This window comes from Olea europaea, chromosome 7 (genome assembly GCF_002742605.1).
Source record: "Olea europaea var. sylvestris chromosome 7, O_europaea_v1, whole genome shotgun sequence".
NCBI lineage: Eukaryota > Viridiplantae > Streptophyta > Magnoliopsida > Lamiales > Oleaceae > Olea > Olea europaea.
Genome location: NC_036243.1, coordinates 158,034 through 164,655, shown reverse-complemented (window position 1 = coordinate 164,655; position 6,622 = coordinate 158,034). Strand labels below are relative to the sequence as shown.

Genomic DNA, 6,622 nt, shown 5'->3' with positions numbered 1-6,622 from the left:
TAGGTACTCAACTTATTTTGAATGAAAAATATATAGTAAGAAAAAAATTACACCCTCATGTTTAAATAAAATTATTACCATTTTTATAAAATTACTGATAAACAAACCTTACCTACCTTTTGAGTCAACAATGGCAACTCTATTCTTTTTGTCATTTCTCCCCCAACTAGAACATGTTCATTTTTTATAAAGCAGCTGCCCCCATCGGTTACTTTAGTGCGAGAAAACGATCAGGCATTCTGGTTCACTTTCTCCTTTCTTGATAGATTCATCCACTTGCAAGGAGTACCCCTTGAAAAATAATCCGTCTGCAGGTACTTGATCGCCGATCTTCAAGCAAACTATGTATCGAACAACAGTGTCCAATATCGATATATTGTTGCCTCCAACAAATATGGATATCTGACATTGTTGTTGGAGATGTGGTTTGCTTGAAGATTGGCAATCAAGTAGTTGCAGACGGATTACTTTTAGACGGGCATTCGTTGCAAGAGGATGAATCTAGCATGATAAGATGAAAGCCATCATGTTGAAATCAGTCGATCTCAAAACCAGTCTTGTTTTCAGTTGAGAAACGTCGCCTCTTCAAAATCGATCAAAGTAGCCAACTTTATCTGCAGAAAAGGTTGGTTTAGAGGTAGCATTCCTAGTCGTTGCTGTGTCCATACTTATGGGGAACACGACGGATGAAGATGTATGGGAATAAAGAGTTCAAATTCAATGGAATGTTGATGATTTGATTTTGATGTACTTGGAATTATTACTGCTGCAGTAACTATTGTAGTTCTTACAATCCCACAAGGGTTGACTTCGGTAATCAACTACTCTTGCTTATTCTATGAGCCTATAGTTCTCTTCTCTTTCAACTCTAACTTTTCCAGTGTGTCATCTAGTGGACTTAGAGCTAGTTCGAAAGAGACCAAAAGAGCTCGTCCAGAACTTGTTTGTGGGTTGGAACTTGGACGAAGCCAGTTATCAAGTGTGGTTGCATCTTGGCTTCTGGGTTGGTATAAGTACAAGAAAGACCAAGTTATTGTTACAGAGATTGAAGATCATATGTTCCTATATGGATCAATTAACAATGTTACTGCTTTTGATCTGTAATTTCGAAGTATCAATAGAATGGATCCGTTTCTTGATTTTTCTTGTTCTTTATTTGAGCATTACATATTCTTTATTTAAGTTTTGATTAATATTAATTTTTTATTGTCTGAAAATGATATCTCCTATCCGTGCGCGATTCTCCACATGGGGATTACAAAAAGGTTGTGAAGGAAATTGATAATAATAGATTTATATAAGATAAGGAATGTGATCAAAATTGGTGGTTATATAATAAGTGCATTTTATTTACTTATTCGGGCTTCTATACTTATTCAATTAGATTTGAATTAAACGATTATCAACTTAATTCGTATAAACTACATTAATTGTAAGAAAAATACTAACTTGGATAAAATTTGGTATGAAAAAAGGGATATTTGAAGTTTAATTGGAGTTGATTTCGAAGAATTAAAGATTATCTAGGCTGCAATCAATCAATTGGAAGTAGTAATGGAGCAATATGAGGAAATTCATTTAGTTTCGGAAGGTAAATATGATAATTGAAAAGATTGGTGACTAAATTACAAATTTTCAGAACTTGTATTTTGATCAATATTTTATGATTTTGGTAAGACGAGGAGAAATTATAAAGATTTCAAGGTGAAGGACATATACTGCGTTTAAGAAAAGATGTGATCTGAATAATAGAAGAATTTGGGACCAGATTGAATAAGAGATAAAATTTAAGGACTCTAGCTATAAATATCCTATTTCCTACTTTGAATAGGATTCTTCTTGGAATGCAATTTGACCTCGATTTTCAGCTAATTTTTGAAGTCTATACATACTCAGCTCATCAGCAATTGAAGGCGAGCATCTTGAGATATAACATTCATATCAATTATGAGAAGAGAGCCCAAAAGGAGAGAAAAAAATAAATCAATCAAAAGGTTAGGATTTCAAAGTTTTGATAAGAAGAAGGATTCTTGATGCAAGATTTTCATATTTTTTCTTAAAATTCGATGATGTACTTTAATTCTTTCTTGTATTTCTCTTCTCCCATAATCAGAGTCGGGCCTGAGAATTTTGAGGCCCTAAATGACTAATTATTACGAGGCCTTTAAAGATAATTTTTTTGCATTTATAACGATTCTTAAACAAAATAACTTTTTGAATTTTTATTTATTTTCCATAGGAAATCCCATTATCAGGATATCAAGCATTGAATCAAATATGGAAGGTAATTTACAACTTGTGACAAAGCATTTTCAGTTTGTATATTTCTTCAATTTTAATTGACAAATAGAAGAAACATAAATAAATAATAGTGATGCCAACAAAAGAGTGCTGAATTTTTTTATCTTCTCATTATAGAGAAAGAGAGTAAACAATTCTAACTGCTTAATGAACTCAAAACAATAAATATAATAGAAAAACACCACCACTTTTTTTCTTTACATCTATGCATGAATGAGAGATCTAAGTCAAAATCCTTTAAGTTTTAAGTTGCCAGTTGAATACATAGCTCTAATCAACAATAGTAATTAAATTAAAATTTGGGTAATTCAAAAAGAGAAATGCTATGATGTGTTGAGGCCCAAGGCCTTTACCTTGTAGGCCAGGCCTTATGCCAAGCCCAACACTGCCACCTTAATTTTAATCTTTCAATTGATGTTATAAATTGTTTTTACTTCCATTTTTAATGCTTTTAATTACGTGACTAATTAATTAATAGAAGATGCTACAAATACATTAAAGTGTACGCCCGAGGTTACACCTTGGGGTGTACAAGTACCATTTTTCTTAATTAATTTGTGAGCAACAATTATGTTAAGATGCAAGTTATTTATTTATATCACATAATAAAAACCTGTAATTTGGATAAATGGTTGTCTTGGTCGTTAAATGAATTATTTGGTGATTGAATACACTTAATTAATGTGTATTTGGATTCACATATAGATATAATAATTTGATTTAGTTGGATGTGTTTTATCTGATTCGAGAGAGGTAAATCAATTAATTAGAAGAATTCAATTGAGTACACATAATTATTTGTTATAAAAATTGGTGATTAAAATTAAAGAGATAACTATGGTGAATCGTGGATCGTAACACTTTAATCATCATTAAAAAATTCACTTAGCCGCCCGTGTTAATTGTTTTGTTATATTAGAAATAAAAATTCGTGAAAGGAAAAGAAGCAAATTGAAGCTATGAATAATTGAATCAACGATTAAGTAGTAGTCATTGTGGGAAAAATAATCATTATTCATATGCCACTTTATTACTTGTTATGATTTATACACTTACGAGATATAAAACTACAACATTACAAAAGGATAATGTGATTGAAAATTCTCTCTCACCATATTCATCCTAAAGTTAATTGAGACGTTTATTCTCTTTCAATTCAAATGTCTTTGACAAACAACATAAGCACAAACATGTCTCTGTTGATTAATATTTTTGTCAAATAAATTCCAATTAAGCCAACAATCTACGTCATGCAATAGGAATTCGTTTTGAATTCCGGTCATAACCAACAATTAACAACTCAATATCCTATCAACTTAAGGTCACAACTCTTTGCAGACACATCCAAATATACATTTTCCATATACATTAGATAATTATGTCACAATGGTTATGCCACATTTCTGGTCATCACATTATCTATTAAGTGACACAATTTCGAGGATAAGACATGCAAAAAAAATAAAAAAATAAAAAAGGATATTGGTCACGTTTCACACATATTGGGGGCGTGATATAAAACACAATGCATCCATTTGTACATATGTTAGAACTTTCAATTAGAAGATGAATCGCGGCAAAAGAAAAAAAAAAAAAAAAAAAAAAAAAGGCCGCACTACCCGTTACCAATTTTCAAAGGATGTTGAATTAATTTCACAATAATATTGGCATCATCCAATGTATTAGGGTTCAAAATTTCACACAAACAGGGGACAACTAAACACTTTTCCAAATCGTGGTAGGTATTTTCATTGTTCTTATATTAAGATTTCAATACATAAGTTACAGCCATTGCAATATCAACTATGTATATGCTTTAACGGGGGCGGAGTCAGAAAATAACGTTAAGATGGATTGAAAATTTAAAAATTTTAAATGAACTGACGCAACAAGAAATCAAGTTTCGAAGGCTATTTTTGTGACATTCATGATAAACAGTATACGACACTTAATGAAATTAAAAAAGTTTAGATATCTCACATTAAGATATTCCACTAAATTTTTGTATTTTTTTTACCAAATAGAAAATCGATAGTTACCTTAAAAAATATAAACTAATCAATCATGATAGAATTAAGCAAAAATACATATTCACCCATGAACATTTAAAAAATTATTTAATGAGTACTCTTCTAATAACTTTGACAATCAGTCTTTCCAAACAACTAAAAGTTTTAACAAATATTATTTTTATTGTCGATATAAATTACTTTATAAATAAAAAAGTTTTACCAAATATTCTTTTTATTGTCAATATCAAATTTATTTATTTTGATCTAAATAACTACTTTATGGTCAAAATAAAGTATTTTTTTAATAAATATGAATTAGTAATGAATGAAAACATACGTAATTTAGAAAAATACGTAGTGTCTCTAACTATTAAAATAAGTAATTTACTTTTAAATCCAATCAATGTAAATTATCTATAATAAAATTTACTTAATAATTATAAGTAAATTTTAATCAAACGTGCATTAAGTAGAATATTTTTTTGACAATAAAATATTCACATTTCATGAATGTCTTGAAAGGAGTAATTAATAATTGTAGTGTTTTTAATTCAATTTGAATAATTGAGCTTGGGACTTGGGTTGAGATTTAATGCTAATATTAGGGCCAAAATTCTTTTTTATTATTTTTTATTTTTTAGAAATTTATATGGGTTGGACCCCACTGCCTCCGTCTCTGTGTTTTAATATCAAAGATTATTGTCTTGTTTGAGTCTCATTCTTTAAGAAAAAATACATTTTTAAATAGTGTTTTGATATCATTTCAACTATACATTTTTTAATAAAATAATGTTACATACAAATCCAAAATTTTTCCTTATTTTTAACCATACTTTTCCTAGCAATACACTATTCAAAAATTCATTCTTATAAAAAGAACGGAGCTCAAACAAGGGCTATACGAACAAATTGAAATACATCGGAGACTAATATGTAGAGATTTTTAAGACGAATGGAAATCTTTATTACTCGAACTCATTGTCTCAATTGTGAAGAAGTTGGAACTTCTCTCCCAAATAAAAGTAAAATGGTTTGCAATATGAAGTTTTATTATTTGAATTTTAAAAATAAAATATAAATAACATTACCATCGGGAAAAAATCAAATACTAAGAATAGATTTAAAATATTTTTTAAGACTCAGTACCTAATTTTAAAATTTAAAAAAGAAAAAAAGAAAAAAAAAAGGTTTAATGATGAAGATTGTATATAGCTGGATTCAATTTAATTTATGCATTTTTATCTATGTATTTTATTATAATTAGGAGTTTTTAATTATCTTTAATTATTGCATTTATTTATAATTATGAGTTTTTCATTATCTTTAAGTTAATATTTCTTTAGTAAATAAATTCGGATTTCAATTTATAAGGACTTTAATTTTATTTATTATCTAGATTTTATCCATTATCTAAAGTTAATCATTATTTAGATTTTAGTCATTATCTTTATTTTGCTAAATGAGAGTTTAAATGTTGACTAAAGGCGCGGAGCTTTGAATGATATTAAATACATCGAGAATTTTCTCACAATATTGAATTTCTTGCAATTTATTGGTCCTAAATCGATATTCATTAAAACCAATAATTATATCCCGTCACATCATTCATTGATAAACGTATACATAAATTGTGATGTACATATATCACAATCGATAATAAAAATCACTTACAACTTATAATTTATAAATATAAGTAGATGGGCCAAAATCTTACTATTGCTTCATTGTAATGATTGTGCATGATTTTCATGTTATGTTTTTAAAATCAATCTTGCATGGTAAGTCACTCCTTTTTTTATTCCATTTCAAGATGGCATACATAGAATTTATTCCTTTTTCACACGACAATATCAAGGCACGATTTTTTATCTTCAATAACTATTCTTTTTATATCAATTTGTGGTGTATCACTTTCTATCAATTGTGATCACTACGAGCGATTAAACAACAAAGTCACTTGAATTATTAAAATCATGATGAGCAAATAAAGTATCACGTTCACAAGTAATAAGCACCTTAATCTGTGAGACCTTTTTTTTTTTTTTTTTTTCAAAATTTTACAACAGTAATAGACTCAATGACATATTTAAAAATATGAGGAATAAATGTCAACACATAATTGACTAGTTCGAAAAAGGAAAATAATACCCAATCAATTGTAACCACTCTACCCTGTGACCTCTTTTTCTGTCAATCAGTCTGGTGGAGCAGCATTATTCACCTTACAATGAGGCTTTAGATGTTCATATTGATGAGGCATTATGAGTGGTTATGTCGTATTTTTTTTCAAAATTAATTCAATAAAATCA

At 28.6% G+C, this 6,622-nt stretch overlaps 1 long non-coding RNA gene across 1 annotated transcript; it reads left to right on the top strand.

The window, feature by feature from the left end:
- Window positions 1-201: 201 nt before the first annotated feature.
- On the top strand, window positions 202-1,143 carry LOC111396587. The gene is made up of 2 exons (XR_002703035.1): window positions 202-813; window positions 894-1,143. It is a non-coding gene; the product is annotated as an uncharacterized LOC111396587 (long non-coding RNA).
- The last annotated feature ends 5,479 nt before the right edge of the window (window positions 1,144-6,622 follow it).